The sequence below is a fragment of the Glycine soja genome, chromosome 1 (genome assembly GCF_004193775.1).
Source record: "Glycine soja cultivar W05 chromosome 1, ASM419377v2, whole genome shotgun sequence".
NCBI classification, from domain to species: Eukaryota; Viridiplantae; Streptophyta; class Magnoliopsida; order Fabales; family Fabaceae; genus Glycine; species Glycine soja.
This window is the reverse complement of record NC_041002.1, coordinates 38965238-38990469: the sequence shown is the minus strand read 5'-3', so window position 1 is coordinate 38990469 and position 25232 is coordinate 38965238. Positions and strand designations below refer to the sequence as shown.

Below are 25232 nucleotides of genomic sequence, written 5' to 3'. Positions count from 1 at the left end.
AAAGTCGTGTAGGTGAAAAATTTAGAAAAACTATATACAGTTGGTTACTTAGTTCCAAATAATTTTAAAATTGATTTAAAGTTAAATTTATAAAATTTAGTTACGTATTAAAAATTATTTGAAACAAAATTTGAATGATTGAAAGGGAATTTTAATTATTGTTTAAATTGTTAGTTATTTTTAGACAATGAATTTTTAGGAAAAGAGTGAAAACTAAATTGAAAATATTTTAAGATGTTAGTTAGTAAAAAAATAATCGAAAGCAAATTATAAAAAAATTTACAGTTTGTATTTAACTTAATAAAACGATTGAAAAAAATATACAAAAAAATGTTAGTTAGTTTTTAACAAAGATGAATACACATTTTAAAAATTTTGGAAATTGTTAGTTAGTGAAAATAAAGATTGAAAACCTATTTTAAAAAAAATTAGATATTGTTAGTTATTTTTAGAGAATGATTGAAAACAATAATTAAAATATTTAAAAATGTTAATTAGTCAAAATAATGATTGAAAACCTATTTTTTAAAAAAATTGAAATTGTTATTTTCAGAGAATGATCGAAAACAAAAATTAAAATATTTTAAGATGTTATAGTTAGTAAAAAAATGATTTAAAGGAAATTGTAAAAAAAAATTACAATTTTAATTTATGATGCAGATAATGGTTAGAACTAGAGGTCTTGGTCAGGCTTTAGGTCAAGCAATAGGAAAAGTCTTGGGGAGGAGAGACGCGAGTAACAATGATGCCCCCCAACGGCGAAGGCCTACTGCATCAACCCATAGACAGTGACAACAAGAGCGTGTTGTCGAGGACCCTCCTACAACCGCGGAGGAGTTGAACGAAGAGTAGCCAGAAGCACCTGTTGAAGAAGTTGTTACTAATGTTGAGGGTTTTCAAGGCGGACCCCATGACACGTTAGTTCTCAGAGATTTTGAAAATCACATTACTTTGAGAGTCTAGAATGGAAAGGTATGTAATTTTTAAAAAACATAAAGAATGTAGTTTACTAGTTAATAATTTTTTTACATGATCGATATTTTGTTTGCAGGAATGTCCTGAGCTGAAGTTATCTTCCCATGGAAGGAAGATGGCTAAGTTCTGGAGACCTGCTCCAGATATTGAAGGCCTTTTGGCGGCCAGTGGACTAAGTCCTTTGATCACCTGTTCCCTAGATATAGGCAACCGGGGACTAATGTCTGCTTTTATGGAACGCTGACATAAGGAAACTAGCAATTTCCATTTTGCCCATCGGAGAGGTGACTATCACCTTGGATGGCGTCGCGCCATTGCTACATCTGCCTGTTGTAGGGGCGTTCCACAACTTCGAGCTACTTCATGCTGACGATGTTGTCGATATGTTGGTGGAATTACTCGAGGTCAGCGCTGCAGAGGCGAGAGCTGAGACAATTCAGTGGCATGGCTCTTATGTTCAAATATCGTGGTTGCGCAACATGTATGAGATGAAGATCGAGGCATGTCACTGGATCGTAGTAGCATGAGCGTATTTGTTGCATCTGCTTGGATGCACACTTTTTGCTAACAAGAGTGCCACACACGTGCACATGGTATTCTTGGATGCAGTGCGTGACTTGACGCAGAGTGGGGGTTACGCTTGGGGCGCTACTGCACTTGTGCACATGTATGATAATTTAAAGGACATGTCCAAGAGCACGGCGAGGCAGCTTGCAGGATATATCACTCTATTACAAGTTGTTGGTTATAGGAATCGTGGTAAAGTAGGCTCTTCAAATTTCAAGTCTTCTGCTAGCTTGGCTAAAGTAGCTTCTGATATAACTTCACAAACTGCTGCTTTGCAGAATAGTTCAACTTGAGATCATTTTCGTTTGTCCAAAGACCAGTACAATGCCATCATAGCTCTTCTTCAACAGACCAAGGATTCTTCTACTATCACATTCAGCATTATGTGGTTAATCAGTCAGGTATTGACCCTTTTCTCTGGATTCTTGACAATGGTGCCATAAATCACATATCTCCTAATAAATCTTCCTTTTCCTTTCTTAAGAAAATCAAACCTATTCATGTTAGACTTCTTAACAATAGTTTTATTATTGCTTTCTTTGCTAGTGATATTCACATAGGTGATTTGCTTTTGAAGAATGTTCTATATATTCCCAATTTTTCTGTTCACTTAGTTTCTATTTATAAACTACTTCATACCATTGATTGCTTAGTTCTTTTTTGTAAATCCTTTTGTCTCATTGTGTAGACCTCCAACTTCAAGATGATTGGAGTTGCTAAGCAACACCATGGTCTTTTTCATCTGCAGGATTCTAGTGATTTGAAGTCTTTTTTTTTTTTTAGATTCTTGTATTGTTTTGGAAAAAAATTCTATAATAGATTCTATTGTAAATGCTACTGATAGGTCCATGTTATGGCATTCTAGGCTAGGCCATACCTCAAATAAAGTTTTGCAACAGCTATGTTCTCAATACAATGAAATTTCATTTGATTCTATTAAGCCATGTGATACTTGCCATTATGCTAAGCAAAAGAAGTTGCCCCTTTCACTTAGTACTACTGTTAGTTCAAAGTTTTTTGAATTATTCATGTTGATATTTGCGGTTCCTATTCTGTTCCTTCTTTTGAAGGTCATAGATATTTTTTAAATGTTGTTGATGACATCAATAGATTCACTTGGATCTATTTATTAAAGACTAAAAGTTGTGGTTAAAACTGTTCTTCCAAATTTTATACTCTTCATTCAAAATCAGTTTGTAGTTAAATTGAAGAAATTAAGATTAGATAATGGTAGGGAATTCTTTTTAATAGATTTTCTCAACTCCCATGACATCTTTCATAAGACCTCTTGGCCTGAGACTCCTCGATAGAATGGTATTGCTGAGAGAAAACACCAACATCTTTTAAATGTTGGACGTGCTTTGTTATTTCAATCTAAACTCTCTATTCATTTTTGGTTTTATGCTATTAGACATGTTGTCTATATTATCAATCGGTTACCATCCTCTTTTTTACTTCATAATAAAACTCCTTTTGAACTTGTTTTTGGTTCTAAACCTGATTTCTCAAACCTCAAAACTTTTGGTTGCTTGGCTTTTGCTCACACTTTAGATTCAGGCAGAACTAAGTTTGATAAAAGGGATTCCAAGTGCATTTTCATTGGTTACAAGGCTAGTACAAAAGGTTATCTTCTCTTTAATCTTCATTCTCATTCCTTTCTTGTTTCAAGAAATGTGATTTTCTATGAGAAAGTTTTTCTTTTTACTGTTGACAACACTGATCATGGAACTTTCAATGGTGTTTCTACTGATTTGTCTAATTTTGATTCCCTTGTTGATGTTGATATTTCTACTCAAACTCAAGATTTTCATCAACATTTATCTTATCAGAATCATGTATTAGACCCTTTGTCCATATCTTCTACTGAATCTGTTTCTCACAGTGATACACTTCCAATCATTGTAGGTCCTGTAAGATTTTCTACTAGACTTAAGAAATCTCCTAGTTATTTGTCTAATTACCATTGTGACAATATTTCTTCTCATTTTGCTTCTACTCATTCTACAACTCCTTATCCTTTGCAATCTAATCTTTCTTATTCTAAATGTTCTTCTAATCATACTTCTTTTTGCATGTCTATATCTTCTCATCCTAAGCCTCATTCCTTCAAAGAGACCGACAAACTTGATTGCTGGAAAGAAGCTATGATGGCATAACTGCTGGCTCTTCAGGCTAACAACACTTGGTCTTTGGTTCAACTTCCTTCAAACAAACCTATTATGGGTTGTAGATGGGTTTAAAAAGTTAAGTACAAAGCAAATGGTACATTGGAAAGATATAAAGCTAGGTTGGTAGCTCAGGGTTTCACTCAAACAAAAGGGGTTGATTTCTTTGAAACTTTTTCCCCAGTTGCCAAATTGACCACTGCACGATTTCCCTTATCTGTTGCTATTGCAAATAATTGGTTTCTTCATGAGGAGGTTTACATGAAGCCTCCCCCTGGTATGCCCATTTTTATCCTAGTCTTGCATGTAAGCTGCAGAAATCATTGTATGGCCTCAAACAAGTTAGTAGGCAATGGAATCAAAAGTTGGCTTTTGCACTTCTTTAACTTGGCTATGTTCAAAGCACTTCAGATTATTCCTTGTTTGTCAAGCAAACTCCTTCTTCCTTTACAACATTATTAGTTTATGTTTGTCATACCCTAATTTCGTCCGGGGACCATTGTTTGATGGCATACAACCTTTGCTTGACCGCTTTGAGGTACTTGGCACCCATTGTTGCACAATACGTGAAGTTCCATAACGTGTCAGAAGTCAAAAGAAAGCATTGTTGCACGAACCGTGAAGTTCCCTAACATGCCGGAAATAAAAAGGAAGCATTGTTACACAATCCATGAGGTTTCGTAACATTCCAAAAGCCAAAAAAGGGATGATTACGTAATTTGTAAGGTTCCGTAACATTACGGAAGGAAAACAAGTATCTGGAGGAAGCAACCTAGCTCGCCTGGGCGAGCTGAGCTTGCTTGGACGAGCTGGGTAGCAAGCTTCTCCGTCTTTTCCCTATAAATAGGGGGAGGAGGGAAGAACAAAAACGTTCAACCCTCCTGGTATCTGAGGATCACTTGAAATTAGTGAGACAAATCGTTTCCGTGAAGAAAATCTAAGTTGAGGCACTTTCGTAACGCGTCCGAGACGTTTTCGTAAGCAAATCCATGAAGGTTTTCCTCCGTTCTTCACCGTTCTTCATCCGTTTTTCGTTCTTCAACGGGTAAGTTTCCAAATCCGAGACTTTTAATTCATTTCTTGTTTTTTTGGCTTTCATCTTTATTTCGTTCAATTTCGGTTTCTTTTCTTCTGTTTTTAACGAGCTTTAACCGATCGTTTAAGCTGTTTTCTCGCCTAATAAATGATGAAATGAATTTCAACCGATCATTTATGTTGTAATCTCGTTTAATCACTGTTAAAACAAACTCTAACCGATCGTTCACGCTGTAACCTCGGTTAAACCAAAAAAAGGCAAAATAATAATAAAATAATCAAAATATCTTTAAATAAAATAATAAAAAAAATCGATCGGACGTTTTTCTTTGGAAGTTTCCTTGAATGAATTGACTAATAACCAAAGTGAAACTAAGGCTAAAATCAACTCACAAATCAAGCTTTGTCCGCAAAAATCACTGAAACCGCTTTAGGGTCCAATGCCTTAAACGGTCCTCTTTGCTTTTATCGGTTAACATGGACCGTTCAAAAGCATAAAATCAACATGTAACTTTACCGCATTCGCGAGAACTACGTAGGTCTGATTTCCTCTTTGATGGAGGATACGTAGGAGCAAAAGCCCCGCTTTTGTCGACCTCGTGAGATGGTTAGAGGTTCAATGCCTTAGCTTTCTCACCAATTAAAATGAATCATTTTAAGGTCCAACGCCTTAAATGACCCTCTTCCAAGTTAAAAGAATCACTTGATTCGCCCCTTTTGAAAGAACTACGTAGGTCTGATTTCCTCTTCGATGGAGGGTACGTAGGAGCAAGAGCCCCGCTTTTGTCGACCTCAAAAATAAAAAAGGAAATAAAAGTTTAGATACATAATTTCACACAATTCTAATCTAAGGCTGTTGTCCTTTGGGACAAACGTGAGAGGTGCTAATACCTTCCTCAAACGTAAAGATAACTCCCGAATCTGGAATATTCTTCATGACCGGTTTCCTTTGGTTTTTCTAACGTTTTCCTTTCAATAAACGTTGGTGGCGACTCCACGCATTTTCCTCCTATGGAAGACGCACCCGTGAGCCTCGCCTCGCTCGCCCGCAAAAGGGTAGGTTGCGACAGTTGGCGACTCCACTGGGGACTGTTTTTGTGAGTTAGGCCTATTTTAGGAAAGTGTGGAATTATGAAACTTTGTGTGTGCGTTTTTTCTTGAACTGTGTAAAAATAATAAATGTTGTCTTTTCCACATTTTTACACCACATTCTAAGCACCCACGGGTTTGAGTAAAAAAGGGGCCCTATACCCGGGTTCATGGAAATCTAAGGAGTGGAGGTGGATCTATGGTCATGCTAGGTCTCCGACTTGCTTGATAATAGTGAAACCTCATCTAGAGCTTTCTCTCTTTATAATGTGTTGTCGCTGGTATTCCATACCACCGCAATATTATTATCTTGAGTGATGATACCTCTAGAAAATAGCCATGTGAGATATGGATCGTTGGGAGTAGTTATTAGAGACCCCTAGATATTATCCTATAGGTCCCTAAAATAGGGGCACAAAGCAAACACGTTGCGTGCCTTTTAAACACTACCATGCATATAACCTAAATGTCATGTATGCCTTTGCTGTATGATTATTTGTGGATATTGCCATGCTGTGTACATCCCCGTGTTATGCTTTTGCGCGTCTGCATCATGTCGTTACGCACGCATTGTATGTTGGTCTCGTCTTTTGTCATGGGAAGCCGGAAGGTCTATATCACCTTCTTAACTACACACATGGGGTACTGCGTCCTCGAATGCGCAAGTAAGAAGAGATAATTTTCTGGGCTCTCGTGTCCGTAAATGCATCCATATCATGCATCACATAAGCATCTCTTCATGGCATCATAATGAACATATCATTCCTACATTTGTCCGTTATCATATTCCGGCATCACATTTTGCACGAGTCATTGCATCATCATGCATATGAGTTTAACATACTTTTTGTTCTACAAACCACATACCTTTTGTTTTCATGTTTGCTCATGCATGATCCTTGCATTTTCCTCTGCAAAACAAAAACAAAAAAGGGAAGCACGAAAATTCATGATGCATTCTTAGTTGGATATATTCGGTACCATGAGCCAACCATGCTGGGATCATAAACCCGTTTCACTTAAAAACAAAATGATTGAACATGGCACCTAATGCATGGTTAACTAGGAAATGATGTTTCTTCGGACATCTCAATTTCATAATTACATTTTCCATGCATAGCTTAAAGGATTCCCGAGTCTTTCATGTCTATGAAATTTTGTTGAAGTATTAGCGATCAGAATTGCTATTCCTTGGATTATAAGGTTGAACCAAGCTCGTGCTTTTACGAAAAGGTTCATCAAGTCAAGTTGAAGTATGGAAGTAACCATCTTGCAAAAAATTGGGGCAAAAGATGGGTCAAGTTACATCGCTGCTTCGTCTACTGCCAAACACATTTAGGACTGTTGATGTCCTTGTTACTTCCAGTTTCACCTTGACAAAAATGTAATGGACCATGTTAAAAATCTAAATTGATTCAACCCCATGTCCTGCGTAAAAATTCGCAATACTTCAACTGTGCATCATTCACATACATCCATGGTTTTCAATTGTTTCATTGTTCATTGCATTCTTTCCTTGAAAAAAAATGAACTTAATCATTGTTATAAAAAAGAAAAGAACATGCTTCACGGTGTCCTTACCGAACCCGTGCTAGAGGTAGAATAATGGGTAAAGTAGAGGAGGTGCAAGAGCAGATGAAGGCCGACATGGAGGCCATGAAAGAGCAAATGGCCACAATGATGAAGGCCATGATGAGCATGAAGAAGATAATGAAGGCCAATGCGGTTGTAGTTGCCGCTACCAGGGCTGTTGCTAAGGTGAACCCGATGCCCCCATCTGATCTCAACCAAATGAATCATCCAACCTCAGATATGGTGGGCAAAGATTTGGGAAGTACGGATGACCCCATGATGTGCAAATTCAAAACGAGCACGCCTTCCCGCCACATGGCTTGCCTCCCAACTATACGCCACCCAATGTGGCGTACACTCCCAATGAGAAGAATGTCAATAACTCCATTCCTATACCCATTGAGAGCCAACAACCCCAAACTGATCATGCACATGTCTCTTAAACCGTGGGGGAGACACATGAAATTCCCCACCACAATCTAGCCGACTTCGAGCCTTGCCTCGGATATGCCACTGAAGGGCAAGCAGTTGGTGGTATACCCCTGCAAAACACTTTGGAGGGCCCTCAGTATCACCCACAACTACACCTCTTGCATTCAACAAGTAAAAACCCTCATGCTATGGAAGAAATGGGAAAGTTGGATCATCTAGAGGAAAGGCTCAGGGCCATTGAAGGAGGTGAAGATTATGCCTTTGCTAACCTAGAAGAGTTGTTCCTAGTACCCAATATCATCACCCCTCCCAAGTTCAAGGTGCTGGACTTTGACAAGTACAAGGGGACTACTTGCCCCAAGAACCATCTGAAGATGTATTATCGGAAGATGGGGGCATACGCAAAAGATGAGGAATTGCTGATACATTCCTTCCAAGAAAGTCTTACTGGGGTAGCTGTTGCCTGGTACACTAACTAGGAACCTTCCCGAGTCCATTCTTGGAAGGACCTAATGGTTGCCTTCGTTAGGCAGTGTCAGTATAATGGCTTCAGATAGGATGCAACTACAGAACATGTGCAAAAAGGGGGCACGGATCTTTCAAAGAATACGCCCAAAGGTGGAGAGACCTGGTAGCTTAAGTGGCACCTCAATGACGGAGAAAAAAATTATGACAATTATAGTAGACACATTACCAGTATTCTACTATGAAAAGATGGTGGGCTACACACCTTCAAGCTTTGCGGATTTGGTCTTCGTTGGGTAAAGGATCAAAGCGGGTTTAAGAAGAGGAAAATTTAATCATCCTGCTTAGACGAATGAGAAAATTGGGGCAAATGAAGAGGGAGAGAATGAAGGAGAAACCCATGCTGCGACTTTCGTTCCTAAATAGAAAATCCCCTACCAGCTCAACAAACATCATTACTCAGTCAATACCGAACCTTCTCATTGCCCACCACCCAGTCATCCACAAAGGCCATCCCTAAAATCAACCACAAAGCCTACCTATCGCGCTTCCAATGACAAACATCACCTTTAGCATAAACCAAAACACCAACCAAGAAATGAATTTTGCAGCGAAAAGCCTGTAGAATTCACCCCAATTTCAATGTCCTATGCTGACTTGGTCCCATATCTACTTGATAATTCAATGGTAGCCATAACCCCAGCCAAGGTTCATCAACCTCCATTTCTCCGTGGATACGACTCGAAGGAAACATGGAGGAGTTCTGGGACATTCCATTGAGCACTGTATGACCTCGAAGCGAAAGCCTAATTGATGCGAGCTGGCTGAAATTTGAGGAGAACCGCTTGTGAATCCTAACATTGAAAAGCGACACCACACGTGGGGCAATTTTGAAAGCCGTTGTTAGATGTCTCAAATGACTCATTAGAATTTTTCAATTTTATTCCATTATTGTAAACCACAATTACAATGATAAATAATATGGATAAATTTGACATCCTTGTCTCTCTTATCCTCTCACAAACACATCTTTTCTTATCCAACTTCCATCGAAATGTGAGTGCTAGCCATTGGTTTGTTTGCTTAAGCGACCTGTGCTCCTGAATGTTGACTTCCAAGACCATTCAATCAGTGATTACTCGTCTTGCACGTTGGTGGGGGTGCCATAAAACAATGAGTAAAGTTCAAAACAAATAAGTTTCAAAATAAAAAAAAAAATAAAAAAAGCATTTGATTGACTGTGTTTTCAAGTAAAGATATAGACATTCATGTGAGCTCATTCTATCATTCCTGAAAGTTTGTCTTTTTGAGAGAGAAGTGAGTTATCAAGAATAGGAGTTATTTGAATTAATCTGCCAACTGAAAAAATCCTTCAACTATTTCTCGTCCTTGGAAAACTCTTTTTTCAAGAATCAACCGCTTCTTTCATTCTTCCTTGCTACCGGGTTGTGAAAACAAAGATGGATACCTCAGAGCCCTACACTGGGGCAATGAGGGGCATCGTGCATGAACCTCAAGTGAACCTAGGGGTAGAGTAGAAGTTCTCACCCAATAGGTTCCCTGCTACAAGGTCATGACGAAAGACAACGATTGGTACCTCAAAGCCTTACACTGGGGCAATGAGGGGCACCGTGCATGCGCCTCAAGTAAACCTAGGGGCAGATTAGAGGTTCTCACCCAATAGGTTCCCAGCTACAAGGTCATGACGAAAGATAACAATTGGTACCTCAAAGCCTTACACTGGGGCAATGAGGGGCATCGTGCATGAGCCTCAAGTGAACATAGGGGCAGATCAAAAGTTCTCACCCGCCGATGTTTTTAAACAAAAAAAAGGGGGACAAACCCTGGAATTTCAATGGATTGATTAAATGTCAAACAACTCCATTGCCGTCACTCCAAAATGGTCAAGTGACTAAATCAAATAGAACACACACTCTGAGGGAGTTCCCGGAGATATTTGCAAAAGATAGGATAAGGTTGCATGAATTATCACCTCTTTCAAAAGGACAGTCAATTTGTGTTTTCCAAAAAAAATTTAAATCAAAATCAAAATCAAAAATAGGGAAAGAATCATGAACATTGTACAACTTTCCATTACATTGCATTGTTTCAAATGAAGTCCGCACTTACCAAATTTCACGACAAAGGTTGCATATATCTACATCCCTAAAAATCATGTTAACTACATAGATTTCCTACATCTAATGTCCAATCTTGTGAGTTTGGGATGACCGACCCTCTCGATGAGTCAATCTTTTGCTTTCTCATAAGGGTGGACCCTTGGGTACTACTACCCTCACCTTTAGAGGGCTGCACACCCTTACCTTCAGAGGACTACACATCCTCGCCATCAGAGGACTACACGTCCTCACCTTCAGAGGGCTACATGCCCTCGCCTTCATAGGACTACATGCCCTCGCCTTCATAGGGCTACACGCTCTCACCTTCAGAGGACTACATGTCTTCACCTTTAGAGGACTACATGTCCTCACCTTCAGAGGGCTACACGTCCTTGCCTTCGGAGGGCTGCACGCCTCCGCCTTTAGAGGGCTATGCGTCCTCACTTTCAGTGGGCTCCATATCCACACCTTAACAGAATTTAAGGTCCTCTGCCCTTAATGCTTAATCGAGACTTGTGCTCCCGGTTAAGGGGCCAGTAGTTTCCTTTTATCAGTTCTTGGGCCACCCCCTGATATTGGAGGGCGACCAACTGTGTGAGCACAACCAGAGAGGGAGGCTATCATGCAACTACTATGAATACTGGGGTAAGATTTCACCCGTGCCACTGCAAAGAGTCGAGTTTGGATCATGTGCACCAACATGACCACTCTTACACAGATATGGATGACGTTGCTACTTAGCAACATTCTGTCCAGCGGCCACAATGCCGATCTCCCCCTATGGAGGAATCGCACCCACAAAGACTCCCAGTGGACCCGGAGAAGTCCAACAGGGCCCTGGGGTTTCCAGCTCTGGTTACGGGCTTCTGTTAGTCCTACAGGGTGCCCGTTCCCCCCAGCAAGGTCACGCCATCATGACATAGGTAAGTATGCACATCGCTCAACTGATTTCTGATGTCACCTATTATTTGCAGGGATCGCACCCGCAAGACACCCAGTGGACCCGAAGAAGTCCAACAGGGTCTTGGAGTTACCAACTCTGATTACAGGCCTCTGTCAGTTCTACGGAGTGCCTGTCGCCCCCAGCAAGGTCATCAGGCCCCCTACTAATCGAGCTTTCATCAAGAAATATTGCGCCCCCAGGCAGGCGTAGGGTGAAGCACCACAACAGCCTGGGGATGGCCGGCAGCGGGCAACAGACTAACCGCCACCACATCTAGAGTTCACCTCAACTCATCTACAAAAGCTGGAGCGTTGCCTACGACCTGTGGTCGACCAGCAGGCGACTAAGTCCAAAGCCAAAGATAAGCAAAAGTACTAGGTCCGTGACTGACAAGTCATCACGCGTCCAGCTCAAGACGTTAAAGAAGCGCTACTAGGAGGCAACCTAGTACCCTTTAAATTTCTGCTTGTTATTTGATCACCCTTTGTTTCTCAAGTCATAGTAGGACACACCTAGTTGCTCATGATCCTAGGAATTTAACTAAAACAAGCACAAGCTCGGAAGGTAGTCATACCTCACAAAATATATATGTGTATGTTTAGGTAGCAAGATACCTTAGATATGCATGTATATAGCAAAAATACCTCACAAAATATATATGTATGTTTAGGTAGCAAGATAACTTAGATATGCATGTATATAGCAAAAATACCTCACAAAATATATATATGTATGTTTAGGTAGCAAGATAACTTAGATATGCATGTATATAGCAAAAATACCTCACAAAATATATATATATATATGTATGTTTAGGTAGCAAGATACATGGGATATGCATCTATATAGCAAAAATACCACCCAAAAATATACATATGTTTAGGTAGCAAAATACCTCATGAAAAAAATAGAAAACAAAAAAATAAGTTGTCTAGCTGAAAAAAAACCAACATGCTTTTGAAAAGAGATAACTTCCAGCTTTTCTTTGAAAAATTCACTGATCATAACCAGTTTTTGAAAGAAAATGTGTGTAATACACCTGAAGAGTGAATGCTGTGAAAATTTTCCCGAACGCCCAAAATGGACTCAGATGAATGCATAAATTGATAAAGGAACATATTTTGGAAACACTGGGTTGACATAAATAGGGAAAATGAATCATGAGCCCTAGTGTCACATGACCATAAAAACTTGATGCTTGAGTGTCCACATGGGTGCAAGCATGACCAGTTTTGCATAAAATTTCCTAATCATCATTGTTGCATGTGTATCATGGAAATAATGTGGGACATCCCCTTTATCCCTGAACCGCTGGCCAAACCCTGACATATATCATGACCATCCATTCTACAAGCCTGAGCCAAAATCCCAACTTATCATAAACCTTGACCCAGGGCGAGAATGTGAATCCTTGCCCTCAGAAGAAAACAAAAAAAATGGAAAAGGAAAATTCCCAATCAAAGAGTGGGAGAAAGCAAAAAAAAAAGAAAGAAAGTTCCCGATCAAAGATCGGAAGAAAATATAAGAAATATGCAGAAAGGTCTTTGGACCAGACAATATCTGAACAATACAGAATTGTCACCAAGTAAACAAGAAAAAGAAAGGAAACCACGACCTAAAGTGGTCCTCTCCCTTTGATTGCCAACCAAAATCCTGTGCGCTAGCGAATTTCTCGCCCCGCACTAAACAAAAACAGAAAAGGAAAAGGCAAAAACACTCAAAGCCAAATTCCCCACCAAAAAATCCATTCCCAAAAAAAAAAGTCCTATTGATCTATGATCACGCATGTAATCTTTGATTTGATAGGAAATGATTTGCAAAATCAAGTCATGACATATCTATGGTTCGGAATTAGGATAAAACACTTACCTGTGTGAGATTGATACACTTTGAGTGATTTTCTCCTGTTTTTGTTGGACCCAATGTTTCCTCTAAATGGTCGTTTAGAAACGAAATGCTAACATCCAAAATCTCATTTATGGTTATGAGAAAATTTCATCAGCATACTCTCCTTCCCCAATAGACACATTATTTTTCATCAAAAAATCATATGTTGCTCTGATCAGTTGGAGGTTTTGTTTCTTTACTAAAGCATGTTCGTGTTTTAGTGAAAAAACATTGAGATTATTTTAGTCTCAAAGTTATCAAGAACTATGTAGGTCTGAGTTCCTCATCACAAATTGAGGATACGTAGGAGCAAAAGCCCTGCTTTTGTCGACCACCCCACCTTTTGTTACCGTGACCCAAGAATCCGGTGGCATGCGAAGCCACATGACCGTGGGATCCCCAGATTCGTATTCTTTTCATTTTTATGTCTCTTGAGGGACTAACTTTTGTTTTTCGTTTGTCTTTTGTTTTGTGCATACATTTTGTTTGGATTGTTGCGTTAGTGCTTATTTCGTTATTGTCAATAATGTTTGTTGAGATTCCAGAACCGTGTAGAGTTTTCATTTAGGAACGTCATCCTAAAATAAAACGAACAAACGTCGTGATAATGCCAAGAATAGAAAAAGAAAGAGGCGTTGGGAACAAAATGTCATATTTGTATATAAAGAAAATAAAAGAATTTTTTGTATATAAACAATGTGTGAAAAGAAATTCTTGTATATGAGCAATGAGTGTATATAAAGGAATTTTTTGTATAAACAACGAGTGTATATTGAAAAAGGAAAAGGAAATCTTTGAAAAGGAATAGAGGTTTTATATAGACCATGTCGATATAAAGAGAAAGAGTTTTTCAATGCGTGTGTATATAGAGAAAAAAGTTTTTTTTCCGCGTATATGAACGTAGGTGTACAGAGAAAAAAGCTTTTCTCATAGATAACGATGGATGTATAGTTTTTTGCAAACATGCATAAGAAAAAATGAAACAAAAAGAAAAGAGAAAGAAAGACCTCGAAGGTCGGCATGTTATGGTCGTAGGAAGCACAAATCATTCGTAGAGAGCAAACGTATCTTTTGGAAACAAGAAATTGACACTAAGAGTTTATTTTCCAAAATAACCGAGATAGGAATGGATGGATTCATTGAACCAATGAAAGAACATGATTTGGAAACGTTGGGTCTACTTGCGTAAATCCCAAGCCTTAGTATCACAATGCCATAAACTGGATGCTTAAGTACCCACCTAGCTGTATGCATGACTAATTTTGCACGTTGTTTCCAAATCATCATTGTTACGCGTGCCTCATGGAAATAATATGGGAGTTTAACTCGAAACCGACACCCTGACACATGAATTTGTTTTGCCCCAAATATCAAAATCGGGCACGCACGATGAAAAGACCATGTTAAGACACAACCTTAAGCTACTTTGAACCTTGGCCCATGAAGAGAATCCTCATCCTTTCCCCTGAAGAAGAGGACAGCAGAATCTCCTCAAGGGAGAGCGAATAACGAATGCTAAAACCCGAATTCCCAATCAAAGATCGAAAAAAAAGGAAGAAATGAAAAGAAAGAAAAGAAAAGGAAAAGAAGGATTCCCGATCAAAGATCGGAAGAAAGTAAAAAGGAAAAGATCGGAGGAAAACAGAATAATTCCCGATCAATAAAGGAAACCAAGAAAGAGAACAGAAGATCTTCAGACTAGATAAATTTTTGGCGAGGTAAATGACCGCCGGCAAAGGGAAAACCCATTTTGAAGTGGTTCTTGCTTTGGGATTGCCATTCAAGGTCGCTCCCGACTGGCGATGTCCCGCCCCACATAAACAAAGAGGAAAAGACCGAAACATCCAGCTTCCTCTCCAAAAACACTACCCTCGAGAAAATCCTATTGATTCGTGATCGCGCGTGTAATCTTTTAGTTCGATAGGAAATCATGTGCAAAATAAAGTCATGGTGCAACTATGGTTTGGAATTAGGGTAAAACACTTACCTGTGTGAGTTTTTTATACACCATGAGTGATTTTATTCACAGTTTCAGTTTGACCCGACGTTTCCCTTGAATGTTCAATTTAAAGCTAAACGTTGACATCCTACCCTTCATTTTCGGTTACAAGGAAAACTATTTTTGCATAAGCATATTGTTTCTCTAAAATATGGTGCTCTCGTGAATGATTTATTTTTCCTTGCTAAAGCATGTTCGCCTTTTAGGTGAAAGAACCCGGTGGATCATTCGGTCCCACCATAAAATCTGATTCGGAGCCCCATGAATTGATTGCAATTCATGCATCCTCCACCATCGAGTCCGGAGCCCCACGAATTGATTGCCTAGCGTTTTTCGTGCATCCTCCACCATCAAATCTTATTTGGAGCCCCATGAATTGATTGTCATTCATGCATCCTCCACCATCGAGTCCAGAGCCCTACGAATTGATTGCCTAGCACTGTTCGTACATCCTCCACCATCAAATCTTATTCGGAGCCCCATGAATTGATTGCCATTCATGCATCCTCTGCCATCGAGTCTGGAGCCCCATGAATTGATTGTCTAGCGCTATTCGTGCATCCTCCACCATCAAATCTTACTCGGAGCCCCATGAATTGATTGCCATTTATGCATCCTCCACCATCGAGTTCGGAGCCCCACGAATTGATTGCCTAGCGCTGTTCGTGCATCCTCCACCATCGAGTTCACAGCCCCACGAATTGATTGCCTAGCGTTGTTCATGCATCCTCCACCATCAAATCTTATTCGGATCCCCATGAATTGATTGCCATTCATGCATCCTCCACCATCGAGTCTGAAGCCCCACGAATTGATTGCCTAGCGCTGTTCATGCATCCTCTATCATCAAATCTTATTCGGAGCCCCATGAATTGATTGCCATTCATGCATCCTCCACCATCGAGTCCAGAGCCCCACGAATGCCTAGCGCTATTCGTGCATCCTCTACCATCAAATCTTATTCGGAGCCCCATGAATTGATTGTCATTCATGCATCCTCCACCATCGAGTCCGGAGCCCCACGAATTGATTGCCAAGCGCTGTTCATGCATCCTCCACCATTAAATCTTATTCGGAGCCCCATGAATTGATTGCCATTCACGCATCCTCCACCGTCGAGTCCGGAGCTCCACGAATTGATTGCCTAGCACTGTTCGTGTATCCTCCGCCATCAAATCTTATTTAGAGCCCCATGAATTGATTGCCATTCATGCATCCTCCACCCTCGAGTCCGGAGCCCCATGAATTGATTGCCATTCATGCATCCTCCACTATCTTATTCGGAGCCCCATGAATTGATTGTCATTCATGCATCCTCCGTTATCAAGTACGGAGCCTTTGGTGAGGGGAAAATAGGGTTTTTTGTTATTTTCCCAATCGGTTCCTTCACCAAACATGTGTATACGTATATATTATGTTATTTTTGTTTGTTTGTTTGTTTTGTTTTGTGTTATACAGAGAAAGAAGAAGGAGAAACGGGAGTCACTTATTTCAAATCGTTTTGGGTTGGGACTATTGTGATTGAGATCAATTAAATTCCCATGATGGGCAAAGGATGACCTTCAGGAGGCATCATAGATTAATTACGGAAAAGGAATAAGACGGACGAAATCAGTGTTTTATCTTTGCTTTCCTCCTATCTCCGATAAAAGGTAAGTAAAGAGGGGCAACTGTCATACCCTAATTTCGTCCGTGGACCATTGTTTGATGGCATGCAACCTTTGCTTGACCGCTTTGAGGTACTTGGCACCCATTGTTGCACAATACGTGAAGTTTCATAACGTGCCAGAAGTCAAAAGAAAGCATTGTTGCACGATCCGTGAAGTTCCGTAACATGCCAGAAATCAAAAGGAAGCATTGTTACACAATCCGTGAGGTTTCGAAACATTCCAAAAGCCAAAAAAGGGATGATTACGTAATCCGTAAGGTTTCGTAACATTACAAAAGGAAAACTAGTATCGTTACGGAATTCATAAAGTTCCGTAACGTTACGGAAAAAGAATCAGCAAAAAAAGGCAGGGGGTGTATTTAGTAAACAGGGGGTGCAAATAGCAACCAGGCCCACTTGGGCCTTCCAAGAAATTCCTCTAGAAGGCGGTGCCTTCTGGAGGAAGCAACCTAGCTCGCCTGGGCGAGCTGGGTGGCAAGCTTCTCCCTCTTTTCCCTATAAATAGGGGGAGGAGGGAAGAAAAAAAATTTTCAACCCTCCTGGTATCTGAGGATCACTTGAAATTAGTGAGAAAAATCGTTTCCGTGAAGAAAATCCAAGCCGAGGTGCTTCCGTAACGCGTCCGAGACGTTTCTGTAAGCAAATCCGTGAAGGTTTTCCTCTGTTCTTCACTGTTCTTCATCCGTTTTTCGTTCTTCAACAGGTAAGTTTCCAAATCCGAGACTTTTAATTCATTTCTTGTTTTTTTTTTGCTTTCATCTTTATTTCGTTCAATTTTGGTTTCTTTTCTTCCGTTTTTAACGAGCTTTAACCAATCGTTTAAGCCGTTCTCTCGCCTAATAAATGATGAAATGAATTTCAACCGATCATTTGTATTGTAATCTAGTTTAATCACTATTAAAACAAAATCTAACCGATCGTTCACGCTGTAACCTCGGTTAAACCAAAAAAGGGCAAAATAATAATAAAATAATAAAAATATCTTTAAATAAAATAATAAAAAAATCAATCGGACGTTTTTCTTTGGAAGTTTCCTTGAATAAATTGACTAATAACCAAAGTGAAACTAAGGCTAAAATCAACTCACAAATCAAGCTTTGTCTGCAAAAATCACTGAAAACTGCTTTAGGGTCCAACGCCTTAAACGGTCCTCTTTGCTTTTACCGGTTAACATGGACCATTCAAAAGCATAAAATCAACATGTAACTTTACCGCATTCGCGAGAACTACGTAGGTCTGATTTCCTCTTCGATGGAGGATACGTAGGAGCAAAAGCCCCGCTTTTGTTGACCTCGTGAGATGGTTAGAGGTCCAATGCCTTAGCTTTCTCACCAATTAAAATGGATCATTTTAAGGTCCAATGCCTTAAATGACCCCCTTCCAAGTAAAAAGAATCACTTGATTCGCCCCTTTTGAAAGAACTATGTAGGTCTGATTTTCTCTTCGATGGAGGGTACGTAGGAGCAAGAGCCCCGCTTTTGTTGACCTCAAAAATAAAAAAAGGAAATAAAAGTTTAGATACATAATTTCACACAATTCTAATCTAAGGCTGTTGTCCTTTGGGACAAACGTGAGAGGTGCTAATACCTTTCTCAAACGTAAAGATAACTCCTGAATCTGGAATATTCTTCATGACCGGTTTCCTTTGGTTTTTCTAACGTTTTCCTTTCAATAAACGTTGGTGGCGACTCTGCACATTTTCCTCCTATGGAAGACGCATCCGTGAGCCTCGCCTCGCTCGCCCGCAAAAGGGTAGGTTGCGACAATGTTGTTGATGTTGTCCTTACTGGAAATAGTCTAGTTGAAATCAATGCAGTCAAACAACAACTTCATGATCAGTTTCACATCAAAGATTTAGGTGATTTAAAGTTTTTCTTGGGCTTTAAGGTTGCACGATCTAAGACTGGCTTGATTTTGAATCAAAGAAAGTATTGCTTAGAATTACTTTCTGAATTTGGTCTTACTGGTTGCAAACCAGCCATTGCTTAGATTGAACTCTGATGAGGGAGATCTTATAAAGGATGTCACTTCTTTCAGGAGGCTTATTGAAAGACTTCTTTACTTAACCAACACCCGACCAGACATTGATTTTGCTATGCAATAAGTTAGTCAATTTGTTTCCAAGCCTAGAACTCCTCACTTACAGGTTGTCTTAAGAATTCTGAGATATTTGAAAGGTGCTTCGGGCTTAGGTCTTTTTTATCCTATTGATAATGACCTGAAGATTCAACTTTTCTCTGATTCTGATTGAGCTAATATGACATTTTATCATAAATTGGATATGAATTTAATAATAGAAAGATATGACCTTAAAAGTGTTGTTCTTACAAATAGAAAAATCTATTTGTGTATAATTCATTTTACGAGAGATAAGAAGAGAATAAAATAAAAGTATAAGATAAAATGAGAAATATGATTATAAAACGAGTAATAATATAATAAAAAGAGATAAAATCCCATTAGTTATAGAAGGTATAATAGCTCTTAAAATTACGCAATTTCATTTTTTATGAATTTAATGAACAAAACAGAGAACAAAATGATAGCTTGTTTGACTTGGGTTTTACCTGGTGAATGAGCATGAGGATGACGGCGGCGTCATGAAAGCCATTCTTTGGGAGGAGAGAGAATGCATTGGAGTGGTCAAGGAGCTGATCACCGAATGCCCAATAAACGGCGACGGCGAAAGGAATCGTTAGAGTGAAAACGTACAAAGTGGCCAGACAGTAGATGGATTTGAACTTTCGGGGCTGCCTCATGGCGTGCATAATCTCCCTGCAACATTATTATGCACAAAAGATCTAGGAAAAATAATCACAACAAAAGTCGATATAGAAGCTTCTAAATAAAAATAGAGAGCAATAAGTTTTCAAATAATAATATCATTAGTTTCTAAAAGTAAAATATTAATGCACATAGCCACAAACATAAACCGTAAAATCTTCAGATCTATGTTTAAAAGGAAAATGAGGGTTAATTTTGGATCTTACTAGACAAATTTGTATTCACGTTTATTTAAAGATTTTTATGTTGTTAAAAAGTTGCTACTTAAGGCTTTTGATTTTATATTATACTTTTGTGTCATGAACTTGAACACTTTCGTGGAATTAATTACAATTAGAACTTTGTGTAGGTTGGGAACAAAAGTCAAAAGATACAATATGAACCAATCATCCAATAAAACTGCAATTTTTCACAATCCTAAGTTTACTTAATTTAGAAAAGAGAGAGAGGTATAGTAAGAAAGTAGAAAATGAAGAACATTCAAATACAAAATATTCCCAGATATAAGGGGCGATGGAAGTATCACTTTTCTAGCCAAAAGTAGTAAAATAAGAGAAAGTGGGTTTTGCATGATTTTGTTTTTTGAGCAGATCTCGAAAACCGATAGAAATGACAAAAGATGCAAATAAAAACCTTTTAGAAAAACAGATAAAAACATAGTGAAGGAAGACAGAGGATAGATGATAATGCTGCTAAGGAAAAGGTAAACTTACACAGTCACAACATGTCATCCAAACGTGTAGAGTATGTTAGTGGCTCCAGTGAAGTAAAGTATTAGCTTTGTTGGACCTGAGTGTGTCACACTTTCTACCTGCAAACATGATTTGAAAGACGTTGAATATCATAAAACATAATAATTGACTATTTGTTTAGTTGTTTCAATACAATTATGGTATATCACAAAAACTGTTGCTAACTTGCTATAGAAAACTGTTATGTTTCTAGTGTTTGAGGCCTAGAGTCCTCTTGAAAGAGAGATAAAGGAAAGGAAAATTTTTATTGTTATTACTTGCATTTATATTACATTCTTGATTCTTATATAGGCACCCAAATGCTAAGATGATTATTCTTTCCTCAGCAGGTCCTAAGGTGCAATAACAAACTTGATAACAAAATGAAGATCCTGACAGCCAAGATATCCTCCCTATCTAATGAGAACCCGCTAGCTTAGCGCTTAGGATCAGAATTGGTTACGAAATCTTCCTGCTTGTTTTCCTTTTGGCTCTGTGGGTAGTGTTTGTCTCCTCCTTGTCTAATTGCAGTCCCACAATGCTGTGTTCTTGTGTGCGCTGCATCATAACATTTCCTGACCCATAAAAAACACCTTGTCCTCAAGGTGTTGGGCTTCAAGCCATGGCCTCAAAAGTCAAATCGGGATCCCAACACTACTAGAAAAAATGGATTTTAAGTCGGTTATTAAGCCCATGTCACGACGGTTTTCAACTGTCGTTAAAGCCGACGTCGTAAAATGTATCAGACAATTTACGATAGTTATAAGAACCGTCGTTGTAGGTTTTGAATACTAAGATGGTTCAAAATAACCGTCTTAGTATGTGGTAAAAATTATGACGTTTCATTAATAACCGTCTTAAAGTCTACAGATTATTTCGGGATACTAAGACGGTTCCGAGGACCGTCTTAGATTCAAAAAGCCATATTTTACATTTTAAGGCGGTTTTTATGACTGTCTTTGTATGAACATAATTTTACGACGGTTGTAGGAAACCCTCGTAGATGGCATCAAGACTGCAACATACTAAGACATTTTGCGGGAAACTTCTTCGTATGTGTTGCCATTTTACGACGGTTATGGAAACCATCTTTGTATGTCTACATTATGTTGTCATTTTACGATGTTTATGAGAACCGTCTTTGTATGTCTATTTTTTTTTTATTTTTTTCGTTTTTTGATGCTTTTTTTTTTACGTTGGTCTCTAGTACCTATAAATTAAATAAGACGCACATAATGCCAACCAAAAGCATCATCATGATTTTCAATATTTATATAATCATTTATGTACATATGACAAGTGTGAAAATATTGGACCATTAATTATAGAAATAGATTTGAAATGTATCCTCACAAACATACAAATAAAATGCATCTTACAAGCAAATAAATGGGATCAAGATTCCTGGTATACATTTGAAATCTAAATGTTTATACAGAATCAGATTTTTACTACTATGAATTCTTACATGCATTTCAATTACTTATGTAACAAGTGACCAAGAGCACCATCCAGAAATTAAGGTATTTACCCTATGAGTGTGCTGCTACCTCCCCAACATCAGCATAGTGAGCACATTGATGTGGCAAATGCAAAAAAAATGACAACTTTTTTTAGTAAAAATGAAAAACTGAATTCATCAATTTTAAAATGCAAAAAGTAAGACAAACATTGACTAAAAATATAGAAATCATAGACACTTTTTTTTTTTGCCTTAGGAGCATTTTTTTAACTTGTAAGATAAGGATTACCTTTTAACAAGATCAGCAGGTAGAGCTTGCTCACTCAAAACACAATCCTTTTCAAGTTGATGCACAAGAGAAATTGACAAATTGAGAAAGAGACACATGAACCTGGTAAGCTGAAGTTGATGCACCAAACACAAAACCAGGAAGTACGAAGATCATATCTAATCAAATGTATCCTAATTACACGATAGTAGGAATGAAATCTGAACAATAGCATCAAATGACATGCATCCTACATAAGTCCATGCAAATTGAATACCCTTTTTTGAATTAATGATCCTCTAATGTATCCAACATACAAAGTTGCAACCATAATTGTTCTAATTCTTTGATGAAAGCACAGGAAAAATGTAGTTGTACATAATACAAATCAAATTTAGCAACTGCTTTTCCTAAAAGTTAAAAAGTAAGTTGCCCATTTCTGCCGAACTGTTGTGATGGCCTCTACGTCTAACGGTGATCCATCAAAAAACCACTACAAAATTAACATTAGATAAAATTATTAGTAACTTAAGAGATATTAACCAAAGTTACAATCGTAACTCCATGCATTATGTTTACCTTGTGCCAGTCATCCTTCAAACCCGCAGTCACGATGCACCACATCCAATGCATCACATAATATCCGCACTCAAACCCTCCACTTTGAACATTACTCTACATATAACATTTTTAATGGTTACTTAACATTCAACACTTAAAGATGTACAAACGGTTCATTACAAACAGGTACTGATTACCTTGGGTTCAACCCACCTAGGTGCACCTTGATTAGACATGCCTTGAAAAGAATTGGTTATTGTCTTTATTGCACTAGTTAAAAAAAATAGCATATATATGACAACCATTTTTGCTGTATATGTAACAACAATTACCAACTGATGCCATGATTTGTATATTTGAATAGAACCTGTTAATTGCGCCTTTGATGTAAATATCAGGCTTCTTCCTCAGAGAACAAAACCAAACGATCGTGTTTTCCCTTGGGTGGAGAACAAATAGTTGCCGATGTGCCCTGAATTGGACAATTATAATAACATAATTGTACAACAACAAAAAAAAGACCTAAATTCGAAGAACAATTGAACTTACTGATGCAAGTAAGCTCCTAAATACAACTGCCTTTGTGATTCCTTGAACCATGTTTCAATGTATTGTTGGCATTGTTGACGTCTTTCCTTAGCATTTTGCATAGATTGAGGCTCCAGAAAACCATACAGTGACTGATTAGCTTTGCTTCTACCGCACTCATTCATAAATCTATTTGGAAGACAAGTCATGATTATTTTAAATGTTTTACATTTAAAAATAATGGTTATTAGGTAATCAAACATAAAGGTTGCAGGAAAATGACTTACATGGTCCACAACTATAGTATCGCTATGTTTAAACACTTGTCACCTGATATTATTTCCGCTAGATCTACATGTGTGATGTAAAATTTTGCCCCAATATCAGGAAGTCCAAATTGGCTCGCCTCCCACGACACTTCCACTGGATTTTGGTACACATAAAACAATATCTTCATCAACTCTCCCAATGGATCGGATTCACCTGCAAGCTTTGCATCACTACTATGTTCAACTGGCTTCCGCACATTAAGGTCTGAATCCTAAATGGTATAAGAAAATAAGTATTAAATTTAATCAACAACTTAACAAATATTACAAGTGTGTATTCAAATGACAATTTGGCAGCTGGATTATTATATTACTTACATAAGATAAAGGTTTCACTAGATGTCTAGGCCATCCAATGAATGAGTTCACGACGTCCCTGACATACTGAATCTCTGAAGTAGGTAACGGGACAATGGCTTCACCATCGTATACAGTGTCAACACACACCCTTAGTACATCATCTCCATAAGCAACAGTGTGTATCGTGCCACCTACTCCAAAGACCTTTCCCCCTGCCACCAGCTGTGTACTGTCACCACAAACAATGTATAAGCCCATACTACATGTATCAAATGTAGACCGCTCGTTACCAACAACATTATTAGCAGCTTCAGCACAACTCTCTTTCGTGCTAACACGTGCAACAAATATGTCAGGGTTAGACGGTCTTGGGGGAGCTGACTGTTGCGTATGAATTTGGGATAATTCAGTCTTGATCGCATCCAACTCCATTTTCATCTTGTCCATACGGTCTTTGTTCTCGTCTTCTACCTCTTTCTTCACTTCTTGCTTAATAGTTTGTATGATTTCAACCAATCTTTCGGCGGTGATCGCAGGCGAAGAACTGTGGGACGCATAGGAAGCATGTCCAAAGTAGCTGGTTATGGTCACACCATGTCCACCAACACGAACACGTCCAGGATGCTCTGGACGGCCAATGGCAGTGTTCAGGATGTCTTGACGACCATGTGGGACTAAAGCTCCTTGTTAAGCTTGTTCTTGTAATTCATCCTGTGACATTGACAACAAATTAACTCGTTATTATGGTTACAAATTACAATTTATAACTGTGGAATATATTCAACTTACAATTTTGTCTGCAATTTCTTGAGCTGCTGTAGATGTCATTTGCCCAAATTTGTTTGTCCTAGCCTTTTTCCACTTCTCATGTCTCGCAATAGGGGATGGAGGGTCGACGACCATATCTGCATTTTGACTATTGTCACCTTCATTCAGTCTTGACTTTGTTTTCTCGGCCATTAATTTTTTTTCAAGCACATCGTAGCCTCCACGAGAGAGTACGTGGGAGATTCATTGAATTTTTGAATTTCATGTGCTTTTTTGCGTATTCCCTGTCAGCATTTTCAAATACAACTAAAAAAATAGACATTAACAACTAAATTACGTAACTAAAATGTTCTGTAAAAAGATTAAAATTTAAACCTTCCAAGTAGGGGTCTGTCGAGTCTTTGCAAATTCTTCCCATGTATTTCGATCAATACCATACTTAGTAGATGGATCCTTGTTTTGTTCATCGTCATTCTCAGCATATACATATTTGGTCGTCAGGGAGGACTTAAATTGCCTCCATCTGGTCCCAACGGTGGACATAACCTTCTTTTTTGCAGTTAAACCTTCAGGGATGTCAAAT

At 38.5% G+C, this 25232-nt stretch overlaps 1 pseudogene; it reads right to left on the bottom strand.

Annotated features, from left to right (window-relative positions):
* Window positions 1–1872: 1872 nt before the first annotated feature.
* LOC114373636 overlaps window positions 1873–25232 on the bottom strand; it is a 79912-nt pseudogene continuing 56552 nt past the window's right edge.